At 40.5% G+C, this 19,076-nt stretch overlaps 1 protein-coding gene across 1 annotated transcript in view; it reads left to right on the top strand.

Moving 5' to 3' along the window:
* The first annotated feature begins 15,862 nt into the window (after nucleotides 1-15,862).
* Nucleotides 15,863-19,076, top strand: part of SCN9A (sodium voltage-gated channel alpha subunit 9) — a 182,069-nt gene continuing 178,855 nt past the window's right edge. Inside the window, exon 1 of the mRNA XM_055120290.1 lies at nucleotides 15,863-16,004. The gene's annotated coding sequence lies outside the window, so the exon portion shown is untranslated. The remainder of the gene's footprint in view (nucleotides 16,005-19,076) is intronic.

Raw genomic sequence — 19,076 nt, 5'->3', positions numbered from 1 at the left:
AATGTAACCAAAGTAAAGAGAAAGTAAAGTGAAATTTATCAGTTATGGGGGGGTGGGAGGGGGGCGGGATGGGAGGTGTACTGTTTTTTTTTTTAATGGTGGTAGAATATGGGCACTGGTGAAGGGATGGTTGTTTCAGCATTGTATAATAGACTTAAACCTGAAAGCATTGTAATTCTCCACATGGTGATTCAATAAAACAAAAGTTTTATCATTAAAAAAATAATAGATAATATCTAAGTTCCCTAGCATACTATACAAGTCTCTCCGTGACATGTTTCTGCTTATCTTTTTTGTTTCATTTTAATTCATTTCCTGTCTCACTTAAAAGTCATACATCAGAATGTTATTATCTTAACGTTATTTTATTTCTGACTTTCATATAAGTGCAAATTGTTTGATAGAATATGTCTCACCCCTCACCAGTCCCATATTTACTTGTTTATTTCATTTAGCACTGTAGCACTGTCATCCCATTGTTCATTGATTTGCTCTTGCAGGCACCAGTAATGTCTTCATTGTGAGACTTATTGTTACTGTTTTTGGCATATCGAGTATGCCACGGGTAGCTTACCAGGCTCTGCTGTGTGGGCGAGACACTCTTGGTAGCTTGCCAGGGTCTCTGAGAGGGATGGAGGAATTGAACCCGGGTCGGCCATGTGCAAGGCAAACACCCTACCCACTGTGCTATTGCTCCAGTCCAAGGTAAATAAGTATGGTTTATTAAAATTTTTAAGTTGTTTCTCCATGGAAGTCCTCCAGTCTTATATAAGAAGCTTGCCTTGGAGGAGATGGGGCTCTGGGACGACTGGGAGAGAAGGGGACACTTGTGAGGGGGTGCTGAGAGACCGTGAGATGCAGGAAACCTTGTCATTAGCAGTATTATAAACCATGGTTTATTTCATTAATAGTTGAATTTCTTTTACTAGCATTCATTATCATTAAGGAATAGTAACAATTAAATACAGTACCCATTTATGGAGCTTTGATTTAGTAGGCCAGATTGAAAATGATTACAGTAATAACTATTACATCATATCATGAAAGGGAAGTTCAGTGCATAAGGCAGGGAAAATTGTTGCAAAGAATTGACTTCAAATTGAGAGAAAATGGATTCAAAAGTTGGAAAAGGCAATAAAGTGGTTTTCCAATTAAAAAAAAGTTGCACTACCAAAGACCCTTGAAATGAACAAGAGTGTTTCATATTCAGATGACTTCAAGGAAACTTCACTTTTTCTCTCGCTCTTCCTATCTTTTCTATGTTTCCCTCTGCCCCAGTTCTCTTCCCCTTTCATCCTTTGTTTTTCTCTCCATTCTAAAAAATAATAATGCAGCATCATTTATTATGTTTGTCTTAATTAATTAATTATAATTTATTTAAGTCCCTGTATATTTGTCTATATATAGGAATAATAAAAATACCTAGTTCCTGGACTTCAATGAAAATATAATGTGATGGTGTGCCAATTTATTGAATGCAAACATTATGACTACAGAGCACATCTAGTTAGCTATTATCTCTATATTTTTCCTTAAGCATTATCTATATGAATTACTTTGCAACGCCAGTGTTACTGTTTTTATATAAATATGGCATTATGCACTCACATGGACTAATCTAATCAGACAAAGCAGGTATTATTGATTCCAACATAAGATAAGCAAGGTCTAGAGTAATTAAGTAACTTTCTAATATTAAAATATTTCTTATATTAAAATTTCTTATAATCAACAAGTTTCCTTGCCTTTACAGTTTTGACTTTATTATTTATTTATTTATTTATTTATTTATTTATTCATTTGGTTACACTAGCACGCTGACAGGGACAAATGGAGACATTACTGAAGCAATTTGATGAGCAACAGGATGACAAGTGATACAAGTGATTTATTTATTTTGCTTACAGAGAAGGTTTCATCAGCAATGCTCAGGGGTTGCTCCTGTCTCTATGATCAGGAGTGACTCTTGATACTGCTCAGGGAACCATATGTCACCCAAGAGAATCCATGTGAGGTGAACTACATGCAGAGCAAGAATCTTGCTCACGTACTGTATCTCTCTAGGCATAGCCTATGCATTTGACATATAAAACTACAGTGCATTTTATCCTTTCAAAAAGTTAGTGATTTGATCTTCTTTTACAAAGAGAAAGATGCTTTTTAATACACACAATGAATACATATTTTTTTGGGGGGTCACACCCAGCGATGCTCAGGAATTAGTCCTGGTGGTGCTCAGGGGACCATATGGGATGCTGGGAATCTAACCTGGGTCGGCCGCATGCAAGGCAAATGCCCTCCTCGCTGTGCTATTGCTCCAGCCTCATGAATACATTTTTTAAGCTTTGTTTAGTATAGGGATTTTCAATTAAAATGCAGAAAAGAATTAAAAATCACATTATTCTACAGCTTGTTACTAGTAATACTACAAAGTAAAATTACAAGAGAAAGAGAGAAGAACAAAGTGATTGAGAAAAGAATGTTAATGGAAATATATATGTCTGTCAAAATGCTGTCATCTTGTTTTCAATTACTTGGAACTATAACATCCTTGTCAACTGAGCTCAAAGATACACATCACTTCCAATATGTATAAAATGGGAGGCTTCCAAAACCTACAGGACAGGTCATCAAAAGTTGTAATTGCTAGTGAGCATCATTTCTGTCTCATATTGCCATTCACTTCCATCTCCAGTTCCCATAAGGCTAATGCAGATGGTAATACCTTTAAGTATGGGCCAAGAGCTTAAGAGGACAGGAAAAGCAATAGTCTCGATTGCAATTCCCTAGATGTCTTGTTCAGTACTTATTTTTTTTGGATTGTGCCTAAATCAGAATTCTTTTGGCTGGATGCATATATCCGAGTATACGTCCCACCTCCCTTTAGAAAAAATTGCTATTGAAGCGCAGAATGTGACCAGTTCTCTGATAAGAACCTGGAGTACAATGTATCTGTTCCTATTAAAATTAGATCTTTTGTATATTCTCTAAGTTACAGAACACTTCTTTTTTTCATCTTCTTACAATATCTATAAAAAACTATAATAGAAATTGAATCTCCACATAAATAGTCATCAGTGCTGGCTCATGATAGGCCTGTGATTGTTATAAGTCCTGAGTTTTGATCTGTCCTCAACTTCACTATAAAAGAGATCACCTCCTCCTGCCTACAACCTTATTATAAATACCCACCTGTCTTGAAGGTTTCTGGAGTCTCCACATCTTAAACATTTATTCTGTTCCTCCCTGCTCTCCAATTTATATATTCTTAGAATTTCAGGGAAAAGTTTGGAAGACTGTCAAATACTGGAAGCTGAAGAATATTTTCTTCAAATATAAATGGTTTTTCCAGGAAATTATGGGGAAATTGATTCCACTTCCCTGAACACTTGCATGCAATAACACCTTCTGAGACAGTAATTAGCAATAAGGATTTGTGTGAAATGTTTTAGGGAAGTATTCTTAGCAATCACAGCTGAGAGGAGGCAAGGGTAGCAGTGTGGGCCAGAAACTGAACTGTGATGCAAGCAATTACAAAAGCAGCCTCAATCAATTAATAATTAATAAATATTGATATCATAATTAGTATCCAGGCAGAGAGACTAGGCCTTATGACCTTACATAGTAAGTTACTGGTCCTTTTTGGAGGGGTAAAACCTTGAGTAAACCTGAACCACTTCATAACTTGACTCTTCAGGCAATCCTCTAACTCCTATATAGGATTATAGCTATAAACCATTTTAAGAAATTTGTCTATCAGTCCTGAAGGAAAACGTCTTCATAAATTGAGAACTGTTGAGATAGCTCCCATGATTTGACCACATGCTCACATCCTTTGCTGGGCTTAGCACCCAGCACCTCATGGTCCCCCCAAATTCAGCCAGGAGTGACTCATGGGCTCAAAACACAGGTGCTTGGGCCTTTTAGGCTGTACTTGATCTGGGGATCTAATGTTAGTCAGCCATCAGCTGGCTCCTTAACTTATAGCACATTCAGACAATAAATATTAATGCCAAACAAAATGAACTATCAACAACTTAAAAGACTTGGAGTAACTTAAATATTACTAAATAAAATAAACTATATGCAAATACTACATAAATATGATTCCAATAATATTAAATTTTATAATAGACAAAACAATACAATAAAGAGATCAGTGACTGATGGTAGGGAGATGAGAGATAAATGAGCAGAACTAGAAAATTTGTCGCAGCAAATACTCTACATGATAAAAATAATGAAAATTATTATACATTTGTAAAAAACCATAGGATATAAAATAGCAAGAGTGTACTCTAAGGTAAACTATAAACTCCGGTGATAATGATATATCAATGTAAAATTACCTTTGATAAAAATTGTGCCATTTTGGTGAGTGATATCGGAAAAGGAAAGGTTATGCATGTATGGGGGTACAGAATATATGAAGTAATCTCTTAGCCTCCTTCTTAATGTTATTATGAATCTAAAATTACTCTAAAAAGTGTATTCCATCCCCGCCCCAGGCCAAAAAATTGAAAAGAGAAAATGAGATTCTTAAGTGACTGTATAAAATAGTCCACTCACTTTGAACACCAGGTGGCAGTAGACGTTGCATTTTTCAAAATGAAATGAGGGAGAAGAATTTTTTTTTTTCTTCTTTGGTCTCACCCAGCGATGCACAGGGGTCACTCCTGGCTCTGCACTCAGGAATCACCCCTGGCGGTGCTCAGGGGACCATATGGGATGCTGGGAATTGAACCCAGATCGGCTGCGTGCAAGGCAAATGCCGTACCCACTGTGCTATCACTCCAGCCCCAGAGAAGAAATTTTTGAATTTTGAATTTTGTGTCCACAAATTAATGGTGTAGGTGTCCATAGTGCAGTACATTAGTTTATCCTGAGTATCCTGGAAAAAACAGACACTTTTGCAATGTGGTAAAGGTAACTTCATAGTTGTATCTATGGCTTCTATTTATTCAAGTTATCTTTCCTAGCTCGAATCAAAGACAGTAATTGGACATTTATGTGATACCCACCCAAAGTAAGTGGGCATCATACAGAGAACAGGTGAACAATGATCCCTCATTTAGGAATATGTTTCATTGTAGAATATCCTATTTTAATTTCACTTTAAATTTTTCATTACAAAAGTACAAAAGGTTAGGGGGCTGGAACGATAGTATAGCAGGTAGGGTGTTTGCCTTGCACGTGGCCAACCCAAGTTGGATTCCCAGCATCCCATATAGTCCCCCCAGCACCGCCAGGAGTGATTCCTGACTGCAGAGCCAGGAGTAACCTCTGAGCATTGCTCGGTGTGACGATAATAATAATAATAGTACAAAAGGTTAGAGAAGAAAGATCTTCAACGTAGTTTAGTGAAAAAGTTTGCTACTCATGGAGGAGCAAACTAAGTAACTAAAAATAAGGAGAAAGGGTAGCAATTGGTAGATCTGGCAATGATTTTCTGTGTTATTTTTACTATAACACAGTGCAATCAAACTTTTTTAGCATATTCAATTTCAGTTGACAAATTAATTCATGATTAAAGTAAACTACTCATGTTTTTATTATGTCTATTTTGTAGTTTTACTTTTACTAAATTTTGTTTTCAATTCATAATTATAGCACAGCCCTACCAATATTTTCTAACATGTGCACAGTACTTTTATGAGACATAGGAAGGATAGTCCCCTGTGGAGATAACATATCTTGGGACTGAAGCACACACCTTCCAGAACCGTATTAATAAGGCTGCCATGCTGGCTCTTCATATGCTAGCTGTTGGCCTTAGAAATTGTTGAATAACCCCCATTTAGTTGCACAAAAAGTGTGAATTACAATATTGCTTACTTTCATTACAATGTGTGGATTAAATTGATCAAATAATTCAAGATTTTTTTCTGTTTTTAATATAGTTCTATTTATTTTTTAATTTTTTTAATTCTAGTTTAGTTTATAGGATGACAGTGGTCAAGTTTCTGGTATTGATGTTATCGCACACGCCCACCACTGAAGTGCCCACAGATTCCCCAATCCTGTCACCACTGGTCCAAAGTTCACTGCCTCTCATCCCCTGCCTCCATTATTTGTTGACTGACAGTTACATTTTAGTGCACACTGTTACCACCTTAGTGACAACCATGAGCTCTAACCCTTCCACCTCTGTTCCTGTGTTACTTCTTGCTAACCCATTCATTCCTCTCATCCCCTCTCCCCAAACCTGGCACTCAGACCCGAATTCCTGTATCAGGGTTAACTATCTATTAATATTACCAAATATGCCAACGATAAGTGAGATAATACCATATCAAATGAGTTTCAAAAACTAAGACTGTGGACTGAAGTGATAAAACAGAGGAGAGTCTATTTGCCTTGCACATAGTTGACCGTGGTTTGATTTTTAGCAGCCCTTATCATTCACCTAGCACCATGAGTAGTAATCGCTGAGTGCACAGCCAGGAGTAAGCCCTAAGCACTGCTGGGTTTGGCCTCAAAGCCAAAATATATTTAAAAAAAAAGTTGACTGGTACATATTAAAACTTCAACAACTGCTGCTCAACAATAATCTCATGGATAAGGGCCCAAATAATTTCAAGTTAAACCAATCTACTCTTCTGGATTTTTTAAAATACAAACCAGTCATTCAAATATTTAATATTACTTATCAGTAAATCTGTTCTTACTACATTTCCGATAATTTTACATTCTCAGAATATCAATATGTTTTTGAAGATTGTATTTAATTTTTAGATTCCAAAAACAAATTGCAAATTTTAAGTTTACCCATAACCTACCTATCCACTATTATGTTTTCACATTCAGTTTTTAAGACATCTAATTTCTCTCATCTTTTCTCATTGCTACAAAATATTGAAGATTTTTACTAAATTACTTCAGGTCATTTTATTTTAAAAGATACCACAGGCATCTAATACAGAAATTTGAGAGTATGAGATTAGAAAGATAAATATTAACTGATTGTTATTTGCATGATAGAAAAGTCTCAGCAAGAGAATTTTAAAGTAACTTACTAATAAATACTTAAAATAGGAAGGGGGGGTGTCAGGTTTTATAAACATGTCCTTAGAAACTCATTCAAATGCCTTTAATCTCTGGACCTGTGCAAACCTCCACAGCCTGACCTATCCTGTAGGTCTCTACATCATTTCAAATATTTTTAGATTTGGCTTTTGGGCTACACTCTGCTGTGCTCAGAACTTACACCTGGAAGTGCTGGAGAAATATATGTGTACTAGAGATCCAACCAGTTCAGCCACATGCCAAGCAAGTATTTTACCCTGAACACTATTATAGTTCTATTACTGTTTCTGGTGTTCATTCAGAGAGATTTTGTTCACAAACTGGGTCCATTTATTTCCTAGTTGCTTTGTCTTCAGATGTTCTATTCCTAGTTTTGTTTCAACATCAATGTTGGAAAGGGAGTAATACAAATTATGTCTAGGCCCAAGTAGCACGGTCACACTGTTGTCCTGTTGTTCATCAATTTGCTCGAGTGGGCACTCCATGAAATAAAAGAGGACATGAGGAAATGGAAACATATCCCCTCCTCATGGATAGGGAGAATCAACATTGTCAAAATGGCAATACTCCCCAAAGCATTATACAGATTCAATGCAATCCCTATAAGGATACCCATGACATTCTTCAAAGAAATGGATCAAGCAATCTTGAAATTCATATGGAACAATAAACGCCCACGGATAGCTAAAACAATTCTTGGGAAAAAGATGATGGGAAACATCACCCTCTCCAACCTTAAACTTTACTACAAAGCGGTAACAATTAAAACAGCATGGTACTGGAACAAAGGCAGAACTGCAGACCAATGGAACAGAGCAGAATATCCCTACACACAACCCATTTGTGTATGATCATCTCATCTTTGATAGGGGGGCAAGAAATGTGAAGTGTAGCAAAGAAAGCCTCTTCAACAAATGGTGCTGGCATAACTGGACAACCACATGCAAAAGAATGGGCTTAGACCTTGACCTGACACCATGCACAAAAATCAGATCAAAATGGATTAAAGACCTCAACATCAGACCAGAACCATAAGGTATATTGAAGACAAGGTTGGCAAAACCTTCCACGATATTGAAGATAAAGGTATCTTCAAAGATGACATGCAACTGGCCAACAAAGTGGAAACAGAGATAAACAAATGGGACTACATTAAACTAAAAAGCTTCTGCACCGCAAAAGATACAGTGACCAGAATATAAAGACAATCTACAGAATGGGAAAGGATATTCACCCAATCCCCATCCGATAAGGGGTTGATATCAAGGGTATATAAGACACTGGTTGAACTCTACGAGAAGAAAACATCCAACCCCATCAGAAAATGGAGCTAAGAAATGAACAGAATCTTTCCCAAGGAAGAGATACGAATGGCCAAAAGGCACATGAAAAAGTGCTCTACATCACTAATCATCAGGGAGATGCAGATCAAAACAACCAAGAGATACCACCTCATACCACAGAGACTGGCACACATCCAAAAGAACAAAAGCAACCGCTGTTGGAGAGGATGTGGGGAGAAAGGGACCCTTCTACACTGCTGGTGGGAATGCCGACTGGTTCAGCCCTTTTGGAAAACAATATGGACGATTCTCAAAAAATTAGAAATTGAGCTTCCATTTGATTCAGCAATACCAGTACTGGGAATATATCCTGGAGAAACAAAAAAGTATAGTCGAAATGACATCTGCACTTATATGTTCATTGTGGTACTGTTTACAATACCCAGAATCTGGAAAAAACCTGAGTGCCTGAGAACAGATGACTGGTTAAAGAAAGTTTGGTACATCTATACAATGGAATACTGGAATACTATGCAGCTGTTAGAAAAGATGAAGTCATGAACTTTGCATATAAGTGGATCAACATGGAAAGTATCATGCTAAGTGAAATGAGCCAGAAAGAAAGGGACAGACATAGAAAGATTACACTCATCTGTGGAATATAAAATAACAGAGTAGAAGACTTACTTCCAAGATTAGTAGTATATAATGCCAGGAGGTTGGCTCCATAGCTTGGAAGCGTGCCTCACATGTTGGTGGAAAGTCATACCAGATAAAGAAGGGAACACCAAGTAAAACGTGATTGGAGATCTGGCGAGGGGAGGGAGATTTGTGCTGAAAATAGACTAGAGTCTGAACATGACGGTCACTCAATGCCCCTGTTGCAAACCACAATGCCCAAAAGGAGAGAGAGAACAAATTGGAATGCCCTGCCACAGAGGCGAGGTGGGGTGGAGGGATGGGATCAGGGAGTGGGTGGGATACTGGCTTCATTGGTGGTGGAGAATGTACACTGGTGGAGGGATGGTTCTCTCGAACATTGCATGAGGGAAAAACAAGCACGAAAAGATGTGAATCTGTAACAGTACCCTCACTGTGACTCACTAAAAAAAAATTTGCTCGAGCGGGCACCAGTAACATCTCCATTCTGAGACTTGTAGTTACTGTTTTTGGCATATTGAATATGTTACCAGTAGCTTGCCAGGAGGGATACTCTTAGTAGCTTGTCAGGCTCTCCGAGAGGGATGGAGGAATAGAACCTGGGTCAGCCATGTGCAAGGCAAATGCCCTACCCTCTGTGCTATTGCTCCAGCCTAAGTAAAATCTAGAAAAATTTTATCTTGGTGCTTTCCACTCTGCCCTGCTCTGGCTATGGCTATATCTTCTCATACAACTACATAACTGCATCCAGACCCTGAGGGCTTGTCTCTGCTTCTCTCTGACAATCCCTGGCACAGTGTGCCACAAATTCCTGCTGACTCTGCTTATCAACTCAGGAATCCTATTTATTTATTTATGTATATATATATTTTTTCAACTCAGGAATCTTAAAGGGCTCATTCCAGGCTTTCCCTTCCCTGTGTTGTCGCTGGGAAAGTGCTTTCACGTAGTAAACTGGAAACAGCAAGTATTGTCAGGGATGTGGTAAAATACACACAAACAAAAACTCTCTTGCACTGCTGGTGGAAATATTGTCTTGTCTAGCTTAGCCTCTATAGAAAATAGTATGGAGACTCTCAAAGAAGTGAGAGAAAGCTTCAGTGTGAGCCAGTGATTCATATTCTTGTCATCTACCCCAAACCTATATTCATTGCAGTACCTAGTATAATAGCTAAGATATGGAAATAACCCATATGTCCAAAAACAAAGTATTGAATAATGATCAAATCTGGGATGGCCAAACTGGGATGTGGCTTGGGGTAATGAGGATGAAGATGTAGTTTAGAAGTGACATGGGTTCATTTGTGAAAGGTCTTGGGCACTTTGGTGATGGTGAATATAATAACTGCACTTTGAATCATATACTATTATACATTTAAAATCTAAAATACAACAATAAAAAATACACTGAGGAAAACACAAGCATAATTCTCTGAGAATTGAAAACACCTCTGAGAATTGACAACATTCTTTAGGAATTGACAACACTTCTGGGTCCTCAGAAGTGTTGTGGTGATTTGACCCCAATGGTATCATTTGTATCACTTGTCATTCCATTGATCTTCAATTTACTGGAGCAGGCGCCAGTAAGGTCTCCAAAGAGCTATACTAGGAGTATCACATTTCACTAAAGTGAGAGAAGGAATCACCGTGAGGGTACAGTTACAGATTTATACATTTTTGTGCTCATGTTTCCCCCATACAAAGTTCGAGAACCCATCCCTTCACCATTGCCCATTCTCCACCACCAGTAAACCCAGCGTCCCTCCCACCCTCCCCAGTCCCGTCTCCCCCCACCCCAAACTGCCACTATGGCAGGGTATTCCCTTTTGTTCTCTCTCTCTGATTAGGTGTTGTGGTTTGCAATAAAGGTGTTGAGTGGCCATTGCGTTCAGTCTCTAGTCTACATTTGGCACGTGTCACCCCTCCCCCACATGACCTCCGACCACATTTTACTTGGTGTTCCCTTCTCTGAGTTGCCCAGAATGAGAGACCAGCCTCCAAGCCAATTCCATATTATTTTCATATCATTCTCAACTCATCCTGAATCTATTTCCATTTAGCATCATGCCTAACAATTAACAAGTCTAATGAGTTTACTGTATCAAAATAGTATTTTGATTTGTTACTGATCTGCCTCTTTAAAACTTTGAGTAGCAGATTAGTATAGTCATGCTAATAAATTTTTTACGTTACCTTTTCCCTTTTTGCCTCAATCAGCCAGCACTATACTCTAATTCATCCTCTTGTGGAAGAAATATAAACTTGAAATACTCTGGTTTTTCTAGTTGTTCTGGATGTCCTAATTATTATTCTCAGACAGAATGGAATCATGATTATTCCCAGATAGAATGGATTCAAAATCAGAGGTCGGATATTTGAGGCTGAGGAAACTGTTTTTCTTCTCAGTTAACTGTATATCAGACAATTGATGAAGGGGAATTTCAAGGTGGTAAGAAACAAAAATTGCATCAAAAAAAATGCTGGGGCCAGAGAGCTAGTAAGCGATTAAGGGACAAGCATGTGAAAGACCAGGGTTCAAGCTGCAGCACCACATGGTGCCCAAGTAATGTGCTCTGGTCGTCCCCACTACTATAGTATTGGGCCTGAGTAGGCCTGAGCAACACTTCATCCTCAGGCTTTAGCACTTACCTGTTTGCTCTGTTTGGTGGAGAAGAGCAAAGTGGCTCTTTCGCCCCCTAGGCACTGCTTGGCAGCCTCCCCTTCCCCAATAAAATAATCAAAAGGGCTATTCCTTCTAGTGAAGTTGGGTTCTTCTTCCTAATTCAGCAAACAGTCAGAAACAGATGGTTACTTGACTATGCTGTACTCACTGAGTTATCCTAGATGACCAATTTCACTGGTCAGTGGAAATCCTTAGAAATGAAAAGTTACTTCTGAGATAGAATAGCCACTGTAAATGTGGAATATAAGTGCCCTACTCGGGGAAGGAATCAGGAAGCCTTGCCTCTCAGGGAAAAATATTCCCCGGTGCATTCACTGTGGAGGCTAATAATTATAACATTCTGTTATTATGTTAAGCAAACATCTTTGTTTGTACAAGGACTAGTGACGGTTGTACACTGTCCTTTAACATGTCAACATCACACCCCTTTCCATTTCTGATCAGTTCCTGTCTTTGATCATGTCTCAATTACTATGGAAATATAATACAGGGAATCTTAATATTTTTTCCAAAATATTTGTGTTAATAGACGCAGAATATCTCTAAAGGTCAGAACAGTGTGTCCCTGACCTATTGCAGCCTAACATCAACTGGAACCAAGAAATTCAGACAGAGGACTAAATGACCTATGTATGACTTCCAGTTTTACTGAAATACATTTTCTTTCTTTTCTTTTTTTTTTTAAATTAAAAGTATATGACAAAATCCAACATCCATTCATGAAAAAATTTCTTGACATCATTCTTTATTATTATTTTACTTTTTATTGAATCACAGTGAGATACACAGTTATGAGGTTGTTCATATTGGGTTTCAGTTATATAATGTTCCAACAACCATTCTTTTGTCAGTGTACATCTCCCACCAGGGAAAGTGTATATCAGACAATTGATGAAGGGGAATTTCAAGGTGGCAAGAAACAATAATTGCATCTGATCAAAAAATGCTGGGGTTAGAGAGCTAGTTTACTATTACAACGGTAGTATAATACATTTTCTTTTTTTTTTGAAACAATTTTACTAATCACTGTGAGATTACAAAGCTGTTCATGATTGAATTTCAATCATACAATATTCCAATACCCAGGTATAATACATTTTCATAGTAAAATCTATACTTATATATACCATGACAGCTTATATTGCTATGGCAACTCCAGAAAGTGACCAAAAATGGTTAGAATATGATTGGCACTTTGACTCCTGAACAGTTTTGACTCCAAAACATCACTCTTCTTTGAAATGGCATAAATATTTTACTCCTTACTAATTTATTCTATTTAATACCTGTAGGATAACATAGATTTAGGTAGTTTAGGTTTATTGGGTTACTCCCTTACAGTGCTCCTATTCCTCTTTGTTTATTTGTAGCTTCTTTCTTAGTGTTCTGTTGACTTGTAAATGTTTTTCTCTTCTCCTTGAGTCCTTTGCATAGTTTATTCATAGCAAGTGCTTTTTGTATGGACACAGGAAGACTTAAAAAATGTTATGCTTTTGTAACCTGGGAGTCATTTGACTCTACATGATATTTTCCTCCAGGGCATCTGTTCTCTTGACCTAAGCCTCAGCTGCCCTTACTTCCTAGCATCCCCAAAGCAGGGTCCCTACGTGGGACGAGAAGGACACAGGGCAAGTGGTGAGTTGTGTGCTACCCTGGCATTGAGATGGCCTGACCAAAGTGCCTAATGCTTAACTATAAGTTAAGAGCTTGATCATGGACAAATGCTGTCATGATCCAAACAGTGATAACTAGATTTGGTCCCTGCTAGGGTGAGGAATGATTAATCTGGCCTGAGTGCTGTGGTCTGAGCCTGTGGCAAGATGTTGCCAGGAGAGCTGCCTTGTAAGCCTCAATGTATCCCTTGCCATGTCCATACAAAAATAACTAGTATTAAGATGTTAATAAGTTCCTGGACCAAGGAAAAGAAAAAAACCTTAAGAGTGAGGAAGGGCTTTGGAATGCCCTGCCCTTAGGAAGGGCTTTCTTATGTTGATTTTGCTACCTGGCTGTTTGTAGCCTAGAGGGCAAGGTGGGAGAGAGAAGTAGGAGGAGGTGAGAGAGAAGCCAGAAAGAGGCAGCAGTAGATTGAGAGAGAGGCCGGAACTGGGAGTGCGGGAGATGAGAAAGATTGAAGATTGAATAAACGGTAACTGATCGAGCAACCAGTCTGGCCTTCTTCCTTCCCGTCGCCTGCCTTTGACCGACAGCACACACAGCGGTTTTGGGGCACCGAACACGGGCGGTGAGACAGAGCCTCCCAGAGAGCCCCAGAGTGCACTCGCCCCTTGGCGAGCCTTAGTTTTTTACAAATACCTACAATTGGACTGGAGTGATAGCATAGCGGAGAGGGCATTTGCTTTGCACAAGGCCCAGGTTCGATTCCTCCGTCCCTCTCAGAGATCCCAGCAAGCTACCGAGAGTATCCCGCCCACATGGCAGAGCCTGGCAAGTTACCTGTGGTGTATTCCAAATATGCCAAAAACAGCAATGACAACTTTCACAATAGAGACATTACTGGTGTCCACTTGAGCAAATCGATGAACAACGGGAAGACAGTGCTATAGTGCAGTGCTAAAACCTACAATATCAGAAATTCGCCTAGAAATCTCTAAAATATGCCCATAGTGATCCTTTGAATACACTTGCTGCTTAAAGTGTGTCCTGTCCTCTAATAAACCCTTTACTGTATTTTATTTCTGTGATTTGTGTTTGAAATTTTTCCTGTGTGTATCAAATGGACCCGGTCCTTGGATCGGGGCCTAAAAGCTTTATCCACGCTTCTTCAAGACCACATTTTACACATTTTAAGAAGATAAGAAGGGATTTAGGGTCCAAAGCCCCAGGGATTCAGCTCTCAAACTCAGAGGATAGTGGGAAAAGTTATCCCTGGGGCTTCCAGTCTTGTTTTCACCATTTTCATTTCCACAATTCAAGAAGTGGAAGCAAATACAATAGCTGCGAAATCCTGTTCCCTCATTTTATTTGAAAAGCCTTTTGTTTTTGTGCCACACCCAGTAGTACTCAAGACCCTGGGATCACTCCTGGAAAGCTCCGAGACCATATGGGGATCAAATCCGGGTCCCCTTATTATCTCTGCCGGCCCCCACGGGATCTGTCCTTTGAAAAGTCTTAAATGCAGAAATTTTTATTTTTCCTTCTGGTGAAAATGTTCTGATTGTAAGAAACATGACCCCAACAGGCTGCAATAGAGAACAGGCATACTGCAATAGAACACAACACACACACACACACACAACACACACACACACACACACACACACACACACACACACACACACACACACATAGCAAGAAGGCGCTTCAAAACATTTCTTTTCCACAGTGCCTGCGACTCAGTTCTGAAACTCAAGAACCCCAGTGGTCTCTGGAGCATCCTAATGAGCAAGCCCGAGGCAGCAGTTCCTCCCCACCCCGTCACTCCCGACAGCCTCACTCCACCTTCGAAAGAACAAGCTTTCTTTGCCTGGAAGACTCGACAACCGGATCGACGTATTATACCAAGAAGGAAAAAAAAAATCCCCGCCTAGAGACGGCACTTGAGCGCCACCGCAGCAATCTCCTGGGGGAAAGCCCGGGAGGCAAGAACCGATTCTCAGTCCCAAGCCCTCTGAGCCCGGGTCTCAGGAGGCCCAGCCTCTGCCTGAGGTCTCCACCTCCCCTGCTCGGAGTTCTGCACCCGCTCCCCACCAAGCCACGCTAAGTGGCTTCTCGGAAATTGTTGGCAGATTCTGCTGAGCCAGGAAGCGAGGAAGGGGTGATGGGGCCGGGCGGAGATGAGCAAAGGGCTCTAGGAGACACATACACACCCCACCCGATGGCATCGCCCCAACAAGCCGGTGGTCGGGACCCCCTTCCTCCGCCTGCTCCAAGCGCTCGGTGGAAGCCCGCCGCCCCGCCACCTCGGGGCCCCTGGAGGGAGGCAGGTGGGAGGGTGGGGACCCGGCGCGAAGGGCGGAGTGCAGGGAGCACCCGGGGCTCCGCAGCGCCGGAGGGCGGAGCTCAGCATCCCTGGGCGCGCCCGGGAAGGAGGGGCTCAGGCTCGGTGCAGGCCGGCTCCCCGGCTCGCGCGTCCTGCGTCTGCTTTGGCCAACCGCGCCGGCTGCGCTGCCTGGGACTGAGCTCGCTGCGGTCGCGCGCGGCTGGGAGTGGCAGGCGGCCGTGGAGCAACAGGAGCTCCCAGGAAAGAGAGAGAAAGCTGCGGCCGAGTGAGAACGCCGCGGGAGAGAGAAGCCGGGAGAGAGGAAGGGGTCCGAGAAGCCCGCGCCCGTCCCCCGGGGCCGGATTGTGCGGGTGCGCGGGGTGGGCATGCACGGCGGGCAAGGCTGCAAGTAAGTGCCTTTTCTCTTTGCTGCCGGGCGGCGGCCACCCCAGAAGCCACCAGCGTGGCTCCAGCTCGCCCCGGCCGCGCCACACCCACCCAGGCTTTCACACCTGCAGGGTTTTTTTTTTGTTTTTTTTTTTTTTGCCTCACCCCGGAGTTCACGCCACTTGCAGAGTGGAGGGGGGCAATTTGGAGCAGGGACGGCTCCCTGATTCGTGCCAGAGAAGCTGCACAACCAACTCTTTCTATTGCAGGCCGGTCCTGGGAGGGCTGGGAAGGTGTGAGTTGGTTTGCTGCCAAGGTTCTGAAAATGTGGCTCGGGGAGGCTGCTGGATCTGATGGTTGACTGTCGATTCTTTCTGGCTAACGGGGCAGAGGTGTTGGAGAAGTCCTGGTCCTTTTTCTTGACTAGCAGAAAGCGCGTGGTGTGTTTGACAGCGGTAAAGCCGAGGGTGTGCCCGGGCAGACCTGAGACTACTCGTGGGCACCGCGAAGAAGCGCCGCGCCCCTAGGAGCACACGACATAAACAATTAAGGCTGCGGAGCAGCTTTTCTCTAGAAAGGTTTATTGTTTATTTATTATATTTTTTAAATGAGTAAAAATGTTAGGGTGAAATCGGTTCAGATTCAAAATCATGTGAACTTTTGACCGACTTCAACTGAAGACCATTTAGTCTTGGAGAAGCTATTTTCATTACCTGTAGAGTTAAAGATTTAAAGAGAAACACAGGGTCACCGCTAGACACTTGGGTGTCAACTTTTGTGACTATAATAAATATTAAAAAGTAAACATTTTGCTAATTTGTTTTGCTGTTTGTGGCTTTTAAATTTGCAGCATTAATAGCAATTTATATCTTCTCAGGAGCTAAGAGTAAATTTTATATGAAAAGCTTAAGGGAATTTTTTCAAGTTCTCCACAGTAAAGAGCAAATCAACATAAGCATGCATTTTTGTCTCTTATTGATGCTGATGTTCAGTTCTTAACAGAAACATATCTTTTCTATTCCCCCCTCCTCTGTGGGTAGAAAAATTTCTTCCTCCCTCCCTTCCTCCCTCCCTCCCTTCCTTCCTTCCTTCCTTCCTTCCTTCCTTCCTTCCTTCCTTCCTTCCTTCCTTCCTTCCTTCCTTCCTTCCTTCCTTCCTTCCTTCCCTCCTTTGTTTTTGAATTAAAAATGTTTTACAAGTTTTGCTTTAACATCAATAAGATACACGTTAACATATATATAATCTGCAATTCAAGTCTGTTATTTAATTGCATATTATGATAAAGTTTTTACATTCCTTTCCCAATAGTCTTTTAAATTTTAAAGTGTAATTCACTTCTTTTTAAACTATGGGAAGTAGAATTTTAAAAATCTATTTATTTGAAAGTCACTTTTAATTTTTATCTATACAAGTAATTATGGTTGCTAGAATAGCTTATTCATGACAAAATGCTAGGCAAAATATGACCTTTGCTATAATGGAGGATTTTTCCTCTAAACCACTGCTAATTATTTTGCGTAAGATAGTTTCTGATAGTTAACATTGTGCACATTTGAATCCTCTTTTGGATGATTCGTTCAGAAGTGCACCACTGCATCATGAGCTGGTTGTAAATTTTTTAGAGGAAGGTATACCATGTAGTAGGATTCCTATGTTGCAGGCAGTGCTCACTGGGTACCTAATGCTTCTGCAAGGGAAACATGAGTCAGGTCAGGCTTTCTGCCAAGAACATCCCCTCTTGCCTCTGGTGTCTTCCAGTGCTCAGAGAATCATGGGAGCTCTCCTGTGTTCTTTGCTACCTGTTGCTGATGAGCTTTGCCAGAAAAAAAAAAAAATCAGAGGTGGAATTAGTGTTGTCCTAGTTGTCCTATGATCAACACACTTTCTCTCGCCGGGTGAAGAGCAGGGGCACAGAATCTTGTGTTCCACATGAATAATAAGTGATGTTTACTTAATTTCTTCTCCTGGTATATATATATGAAAGAGCATGTAACTAAAAAGATTTATGTGGGTATTTTTCTAAGATAAGGCATGACCCTGTTAAGTAGTTTAAAGGTCTATGACTATAAATAGATCATCCTAAATGTCACAATGGTGATATGATGATTTCCCTCCCTCCCCAAAACTATCTCAAAATTCTTTGCCCCATCTTTGTCATTGAAATCAGTTTCATGTTTCTCACCTTGTTTCCTAACAATGACTTCCCCCAACCCCTGTCCTACCAACTGGCTCCTGATTTCCCTGATTTTTACCTATACCCCTGTTAGAATACCCAGAGGCCCTATAGCTGGCCATATGGGGAAATGCTGCTGTAAACTGATGTCTCTGCCATCCATCTAGTATTGATTGTGCTTTTCCTCTGGGTAGCATTTCATCTCTCTCCAGTTCCTATTTTGGCCTATAAGGGTTTTGTTGTTGCTGTTGTTGATGTTTTAATTTAAATTTTTATCGAGTCATCATGAGATACACAGTTACAAAAGTGTTCATGATTGAGTTTCAGTCCTACAGTGTTTTATCAACCAACCCTTTCACCAGTGTAGATTTTCTACCACCAGTGTCCCCATTTTTCTTCCTGCCCCACCCCACCAGTCTGCCTCTATGACATTTTTCTTGACTCACTTCCTCTCTCTCTCCTTCCCTTCCTCTCTCTTCCTGCCTCTTTGTCCGTCCTTCCCTCACTCTCTTCCTCCCTCTTTCCATTTTTTTACATTGAGGCAGTATTTTACAGTATTGTGGTTTGAAATACTGTTACTAAAGGACATCATTCATATATCACTTTACCTCCTTTGAGCACTCAGGTCTGTCTTGTTCAGAATGATTTCCAAACATCAGTGTCATAGTGGTCCCTTCTCTGTCCTAACTGCACTCTGTCCACCCCCACTCATGTTAAGCTTCTTACCATTGATAGGGCTATGAGTTCTATTACTCAAATGTATAACTATACAGTTGTATTTATCAGATATATGTCTTCTGTGCCTAAGAACATTTATTGTCTCATAATGACATAGGAAAAAAATAAAGAATCACTTAAGTGCAGCATTAATAATCCCTTTATCATAGAGCTCATTCTGATCTTGATCCTTTCTTATCACCT

Source organism: Sorex araneus, chromosome X (genome assembly GCF_027595985.1).
Source record: "Sorex araneus isolate mSorAra2 chromosome X, mSorAra2.pri, whole genome shotgun sequence".
NCBI lineage: Eukaryota > Metazoa > Chordata > Mammalia > Eulipotyphla > Soricidae > Sorex > Sorex araneus.
This window is presented reverse-complemented; position numbering and strand designations above follow the sequence as displayed.